The sequence below is a fragment of the Tursiops truncatus genome, chromosome X (assembly GCF_011762595.2).
Source record: "Tursiops truncatus isolate mTurTru1 chromosome X, mTurTru1.mat.Y, whole genome shotgun sequence".
NCBI lineage: Eukaryota > Metazoa > Chordata > Mammalia > Artiodactyla > Delphinidae > Tursiops > Tursiops truncatus.
In genome coordinates, this window is record NC_047055.1 from 128,422,236 (window position 1) to 128,430,595 (window position 8,360).

Here is an 8,360-nt window from a genome sequence, read left to right on the forward strand (position 1 = left end):
TCCAGAGGCAAAAGCTTCTAGACCTGCTCTTGGTGAGCAAGGGAGGCCCTGTCGCCACCCGGCCCGGCTGACTAGGGCACATCCTCCCCTTGCACCACCACGTCATTTTCCTCATGGAGTCCATACCTGCTCTCCGTCACAGTGCCTGGGGGCTGAGATCTTTGCAAGTTGAATTACTGGCCCCAAGTTCCCATGGAGAGCTAGAGGCTAGGTGCTGAGTGCTAGGTGCTGGGTACTGAGTGCTGGGTGCTGAGTGCTGGGTGCTGAGGGCTGGGTTCTGGGTCCTCTCCAAGGCCCAGCGTCACCCATGCTCGAGCCAAGCCCAGATCCCGTTAGTCTAGGTGGCTCAGGTGGAGACCTGGCTGATGGATCCTCGGGTGACCCTTTGTGGAGACCCCTGATCCACCCTGCCTGTGATGGGGGAGTCCGGGCCAGGACACATGCCCAATGTAGCCTGGGTCCCTCTGTGAGTCACCGTGAGGCCAGGATTAGACCCGAGCTCTCCTGCACGTCAGGGGCCAGTGTTTACTATAACGGACCCTGTGCGGGTAAGGGTTAATTTTGCCCCAAGAGAAGGCTGACCTTTGCCCTTGGCTCCCAGGTGGTCCCCTCTGAGCCCTTGGGATGTTCTGTTTCATTAGAGTCTTTTTACCGGGGGCCACACCACATCCTCTGTGAGACAATGTGATTTAGGATGGAGGGCTTGGACCTTGAAGTCTCAGCTCGACCTCTGCCGGGTCTGGAGTCTAAAGTCAGCCATGTGGACGGCCAGCCATCCTACCAGACCTGGACCCCAAGTGTCACCCACCCCCAAGGCACAGTCTACCAAAAACGAAAGAAACAAACCACTCTCTGTGCTGAGCGTGGCATTTTCATATAAGGTTGAAAATTTTAATGATTGAAATGTACTTTTTATTGACTATTCGTGGATTAGTCCAGATAAACATAGCCAATAGGCTGTGTAGAGGTGTATATATGCTGGAGTCTGTTACAGGAACTGACTCAGTGCATTCTGGGGGCTTAGACATCATTCTATCTGCCGTCCGCAAGCTGCAAACCCAGAGCTGCTGGTGGATTAAGTCTGAAGTCCCAAGAGCCAGGGTCTCTGATGTCTGAGCACAGGAAAGGGTGGTCCCCCCTAGCTCAAGGAGAGAGAGAGAAAATTCGCCCTTTCTCTGCTTTTTGCTCTATTCATGCCCTCAATGCATGGGCTGGTACCACCCACACTGAGCCCTGATTCAAGTGCTATTTCCTCCTGGAAAAACCCTCGCAGACAGGCCAGCTGCATGTTGGACCAGCTACCTGGGCCTCGCTGAGCGCTCTCAAGTTGACCCATAAAATTACCCATCAGAGTCACTGAACAATAATAAGGAATCGGTGCAGGAAACCATTTGGATGAACTACGCTGAGGGGGAGGAAAACATTCCCAAAAGGTGGCATAGATACGGTTCCATCCATATAACATTTTTGAAATGACACAATTCTAGGAATGAAGGACAGATTAGTGCTTCCCAGGGGGTAGGGCTGCGTGGGGATGCTGACCGGAGGTGAGCTTGATGGTCAAAGGGGAATCTGAGGGATCCTGGCGGTGACGGAAACATTCAGGATGCTGACTGTGGCGATGGGAACGCAGACCCACACAGGTTATAAGATTGCACAGTGCACAGAACACACACACATACACAGAGTGTCAGCATCCCGGTACTGGTGATACCACCCTCTAGTCCTGCAAGATGACACTATTGGTGGGAAACTGCATGCCAGGCACTGGGGGTCTCTTTGTATAATTTCCTACAACTGCATTGAATCTAGAATTATCTCAAAATAATATTTAATTAATTTTATTTCATTTTTTATTTTTTATTTCATATTGCAGTCTAGCTGATTTATAATGTTGCGTCAGTTTCAGGCGTACAGCAAACTGATTCAGTTGTACATATTCATATATCTATGCTTTTTCAGATTCTTTTCCCATATAGGTTATTACAGAGTACTGAGTAGAGTTCCCTGTGCTATACGGTAGGTCCTCATTGAATATCTGTTTTATATATAGTAGTGTGTATCTGTTAATCCCAACCTCCTAATAAAACATTTTTTAATTAATCTTAAAAGAGCTGCAAAAAAGTGTTCTTAGCCGAGAATGAAATAGTGAGAGAAAGGAAAGAAAAAGGAAGAGAAGGAAGCAGGGAAGAAAATAATGAAAGGGTGGACGTAGCACCTGGTTGGAGTCTGTACAAAGCGGAGGAGAGAGAGGGAAACCAGAGGGAAGAGGCTCTCGGAGATCCCCGTGCACACCTGTCGGATTCTCTCTGCCCTCCTCGTGGACCGAGTGTTCCCTCCACTAGGGGGGCTGCAGACAGAGGCAGCCGGTGGGGAAGCTGGAACAACCCCAGGCTCTGCAGAGGAAAACCCAGAGAGCACCCGCTGGATGAAACTGCAGCCTCGGCACAACTGCCCCAACACTCTGAGCCTCAGTGCCCTACCCCTTCCTCGTAGACTCCCAAGCCTGTTACGAGAGGGGGCCATCCTCATCCCTCCCCAAAGCCCGTGCCGTGGAAATCCGAGGAGGTCTCTCATGATCATTCCCTGCACAGCCTTTAGTCTACGACTCTGCTTCAGAGCCAGCAGCCTTGCAGAGATGATAACACACAGTAAGTCAGGGCCGGCAGAGTATCAGGCAGACCGGCCTCAATTCCCAGCTGTCACACAGAACGCTTCTTCTGTGCATGTTATCGTGTTAGTTCTTCCCTCTGAGCCAAGCGGCGAGGTCCACCTTTTCACAATGCACCCTGGAGGCTGGACGCCCAGCAGCGAGGGTTCATTTATTCCCCTAATATGAATACACGAATGCAAATAACCAGGAAGGATGGATTGGTACACAGCCCGTGCGCCCAGTGGGGCACCGTGTCGCTGAGAAATCCGTCTCTGATCCTGCATGTTCACCAGCTCCAACCTCTTCTTAGGTGTAATGTCTAGATCTGCGTCTAGATAGAGATTCTGGAGTGGGGCCGGCGTGTCATCGGCACCCAGAAAACATAACTCTTCACTTTTGTAAAATAAAAATGAGCCCCAAAGAGAAATGTTAGCCTGGTCCGTATTAAACCCCTTGGAGACGGAAGATTATAGAATCAGAATTCACAACTGTGTGTTCAGTCCGTGCTCAGAAGACCACACACTGGTCATCCCAATTCTTTATAATTTTGGAAGACGGGAACTTGCATTTTTATTCTGTGCCTGGCCACCGGGACACGAATATGACTCATCACTTTTTCTGAGAAGGCTGGGATCAGGAAAGTGCCCTGTCAGAGACGGCTACTGGGTGTTTAAGAAGAAACAGATGTAAGTAGATGCGCCTCTGAGCACAGACTTTGACAAGAGTCAGGGGACGTGGCTTCCTCCAGGAAGGGCTGCGTTATGTCTGGGAGAAGGGGGTCAGGAGGCAGAACTACCTCCCACCCTCCACCCTTTTCTACCTGGCGAATGCGATGCCTTCTGCGTGCAATCCCTGAGAAAATGTTTGTTGGTCATCCTTGCTGTGTCCCCAACAGCAGATCTCGAAGAAGGGTGCACGGCTTATTTGGGACAGGTCCCCAAACAATTCAACAGGGCAGTGAGATGAGGTGCAGGGTGTGTGAGGGGAGGGGAGTGGTAAGCAAACAGCCTGTTGGAACATTTAAACCCCAATTTCTAGCCATATAGGGAGGGCTGCTGATGGGGGTAGCAGTGTCCCAGGTGACTGTGAGAAATGAACACAGACTGGGGGATGAAAGCTACAGGACTTTATTCCCTCTCAGTCCTGGAGACCAGACGTCTGAGGTCAAGGTGTCATCAGGGTTGGTTTTAGCCAGAAGCTCCAGGGGAGGGTCCCTCCTGCCTCTTCCAGCTTCTGGGGGCTCCAGGCGTCCCTGGGCTTGTGGCCGCGTCCCTCCCGTCTCTGCCTTCCATCTTCATGGAGCTTCTCCTCTGTGTCTGTGTCTTTCCTCTTCTGTGTCTTAGAAGGACCCTGTCATTGGACGTAGGGCCACCCTCATCCAGGAGGACCTCATCTCAGACCCTTCACTTCATCTCATCTGCAAAGACCCTCTTTCCACATAATCTCAGACCCTTCACTTCGTCTCATCTGCAAAGACCCTCTTTCCACATAAGGTCATACGTATCCCCAGGTACTGGGAATTAGGACCTGGACATACCTTTTCGGGGGGTGGGGATCACAATTCCACCAGCAATAGTCAGGAACCTCATCATCTTTGGCAGGTTACTCCTGTAGAATCTGGCTCGATGTTTCCCACATACGACAATGTTTCCCACATACGACAACAGATTGATGCATTTGACACAGGTTCAGGGGAAGATCCAGAAGCATAGGGCTCACTTTGGAAAACGAATGTGTCAGGGATGAAATGAAGACCAGGCTGCAGCTACAGAATGTCGAGGTGCAGGTCGGCTCTGAGCTTGGGCTGATCCTGAAACACCCCATGACATGTCCTTAGGCGGGAAGCCCCCTGAGAGAGCAGAGCGTGCCATTAAGAAGCAGCCCACTTGGATGAAGTCTAGATGCAAAAGAATGACCAGCGGTGCTCCCCTGCAGAGAACACGGGCAAAGCCTTTCTCCATTGGTTGCAATGACTTTTATCCAACCTCATCATAAATTCCCAGTTGTCCAGAAAACATCAATCATTTGGAAAAAATAATAATTTTGTTAATAATACATTTCCTGTGGCCACTACAGAGGTGGCCCCGTGAATCGCCGTCATGGTTCTGTGGCCTCAGCCTGGGTGGGATCACGCAACATAACTCAATTTTCCACTTGTGTTAAGTGATCTTTTGAAATTGATTTTTTTTTTTTTGCCCAATAGGCGTAAAAGAACGAATGTTTGTGTTGGCTGTCACACGGCTCTGGGTCAGTTTGGCAGTCATATTTCTTCATATAAATTAACGTGCCCTACCTCACGCGTATGTGCTGGGTGGGAAAAGTCCAAAATTTCATAAAGTATTATTATAACTATGTAAAAACTATACTCAAAGCCTGGAAAAAAATATAGGAATGTGGAAACAGATGGTTCACTGAAGGGTAAGATGCAGGGGGGTTGTTTTTCCATCATTGTCGATACAGTCAGAACCCTAAAATATCACAAGTTTGGCTCCAAACCACCTCAGGAAAGCAAATATCGTGATAAAGTGAGTCACACAAATTTTCTGGCTTCCCAGGGCTTCTAAAACTTATGTTCACGGTAGACAGTAGTCTCTTAACTGTGCAATAGCATTGTGTCTAAAAACAACAGTCACATATTAAAAAGTATCATTTATTTAAAAATAGCGCTCTTGGAAAAACAGTGGCGATAGACTTGCTGGATGCAGGGTTGCCGTAAACCTTCAATGTGTTAAAAAATAAAAAAAAGAATATCTGAGAAACATCATAAAGAGGTGTGCCTGTATTTTTTAACATTCAAGTCTTATGAAATCTGTGTGTGTGTCCAATTGGAACACCACCTCAAATACAGACGAGAGGTCTGAGGTACACTCCCCCCCACACAGAGGTGCTTGTGATGTAGGTTTCAATACTTTTTACTCCAATTTGTGTCTCTGAGAGAAAGAAAAGAAAGACATCCATCCACACAGTGCAGTGTGACTCAGCCAGGACAAGGAGTGAAGCTCTGACGCAGGCTGCCACATGGATGGACCTTGAACACACGATGCTCAGTGAGAGAAGCAGACACAGAAGGACACACAGTGTGTGATTCCGTTGATAGGAAACGTCCAGAACAGGCAAATAGAGACATAAAGGAGATTTGTGGTTGCCTAGGAATAAAGGAATAAAGAGGATGGGGGAGGGGCTTAGGAAGTGAGTCCTTGATGGGTACAGACTTTTCTTTGTAGGACGATGAAAATGTCCTGGAATTTGATAGTCGTGGTGATGATCGCACAACATCGTGAATGTGTAAAAACAAAAACAAAAAACACTGAATTTCACACTTTAAAAGGGTGAAGGGTGAACTTTAGGGAATGTGACTTATGTTTCAATGAAGAAATAAAAAATAGATTTTGCAAAAAAAGATTTAAAAGATGATGCAGGCCTTTCTGCCACAGAGCATAACTAATTAGGTCATTAGCTCACATTAGTGCTGGAACAACTCAAGGAACCCAGAAGACACCTCTTACGTTTCTCAATCCATATCCAGAAACAGGATACCCTATCAAACAAGAGCAGCACCATGAGGTCTGAGGACAGACGCAGATGAAACGCCCACCCAGACAGACCCAAGCCATGCGTCAGCACCGTGTGTTGGGAAGATTTCAAATCAAGGGCCCCCGTGTCATGGGGTCAGCCCCAAGCTGTTAGCAGCCGTGGGCCCCTCTCAGGATCTCACTGCCTGGACATTGAAAATAAACGTCCAGTACATGCCATTTCCACCTATGGTCATGTGTTTGGAGAATCTATATTTAGGACTCCAAGACACAAAAAGTGCTGTACCTCCTGAGAGCATTTTAACTGTGTTTTTTGAAAATCCTTCTCCAAATATATATGGATATGTGTGTGTATTATATATATATATATATTATTAAGTATTAAGCAGAATACGTATATAATTAATATAATATTATATAATAATATAATTACGTATTAAGCAGAAGTGAGCCCTTGTGTTCTAAGCTGAGATGTCGTAAGTCTCTGTGGGGACCATCTGGTGATTCTGTCTGTCTCTTCTCTTTAATGAGAAGATCAGAATTTTAGCAAGTTTCCCAGACAATTAAGGTCCGAGAGCCCATTCCCCTGCAGCTCAGAACCTTTCCTGCGACTCATATCTCTCAGCCTCATCCCCGCTGCTGTGTGTTTGGTCCAGGAATTCGTGTGTTTAATATCTCAGGAATAAGTGACTGGTCACTTCCCCCTTCAACCTCCCTGAGGCTTCGCCCAGGTCAGAAGGAAGAGGCCCGGAGGTATAACCGCAACCTTCGTGACCCAGGATCAACTACACATGTCCAAGACAGGAACCCCAGGAAATGTGAGGGCTGCACCAGCCTTCACAGTGGTCCTCAAGGGTACCGGGTTCTGATGCCTGGAACCTGGAAATGGGACCTTATGTGGAAGGAGGGTCTCTGCAGATGTAATGAAGTGAAGGGTCTGAGATGAGGTCCTCCTGGAGGAGGGTGGCCCTACACCCAACGACAGGGTCCTTCTAAGACACAGAAGAGGAGAGACCCAGACACAGAGGAGAAGCCCCAGGAAGACAGAGGCAGAGACGGGAGGGACGCGGCCACAAGCCCAGGGACGCCTGGAGCCCCCAGAAGCTGGAAGAGGCGGGAATGATCCTCCCCTGGAGCCTCCGGAGGGAGCACAACTGTGGGACACCTTGACATCAGACGTCCAGTCTCCAGGATGGGGGAGGATGAATGTCTGTGGTTTTAAGATTCTGGTTTGCGATCCTTGGTCATGGTAAACCTGCACAGCGTCCCAGTGAAAAGCAAGCCTGGTTCTGATGCAAGTCAGTGGTGGAGCCCAGCCTCACCTTCATTTCGGTTGTGTTTTGCCGGCATCTCTGTCAGAAGAGAAGACGGAATTAGGAGCATAATTGCTGGGCACAAATGCATCAGTTGGCGTTGTTGGTACAAACTTGGCCAGTACTAGGTCTCAACTCAGGGTCAAATTGTATTGTTCCTAGTGGTTTCCTGAGACGTAAGCTTAAATATCCAGTGATTGCTTATGTACCACTTCATCTTGGAGGACGCTTGTCAAGAACCTTGGAGAAGCCTGGGTGTCTACAATGTGTCAGTGTTAGCAATGACTTCTATGTCCTGTTTGCAGCACCACAAAGCTTCCCCGACAGGGTATTGTGAGTTGGAGAAAATTAAGGACATGCCCTGTGGTCCTACATGGGCTGACATGGCGGTGGTTGCCTGACGTCTCACATACGCCACCCTACTTACCTGAGCGAGGGAGGGAAGGAAGGATTTGTTTCCTCCCAGACACTGGTTTCTCTCTCTTGTGCTCCTCTATGGAATTCTTCCTTCACCTTCCGTCAAGGTGCAGAAACTACACACTTTCTAGTTCCCTAGGAAATGACCCAAACCATCAAACATTCTCTGAAACGCATTGAGAAGGAAGCACATGTGTGCCCAACCCGTTACAACCTTGGGTACCTTCATAGCTCTAGTCGTGTACGGAAATCTCATCCTTCAGTCGCAACCTTCAGCATTCAGTGCTATGCTCTGATACCTGGTCACCTGGAGCCCCGGGTATGCAGAAACTTTGCAAGTAGCTGGTGTGGTTGGTGCATGCGTGGTTTTCCAAAGTCATCACTGTCTGCCAACTCTATGAGTCAAACAAATCCACCAGAACTTGTGGTCATACTTCACTGAAC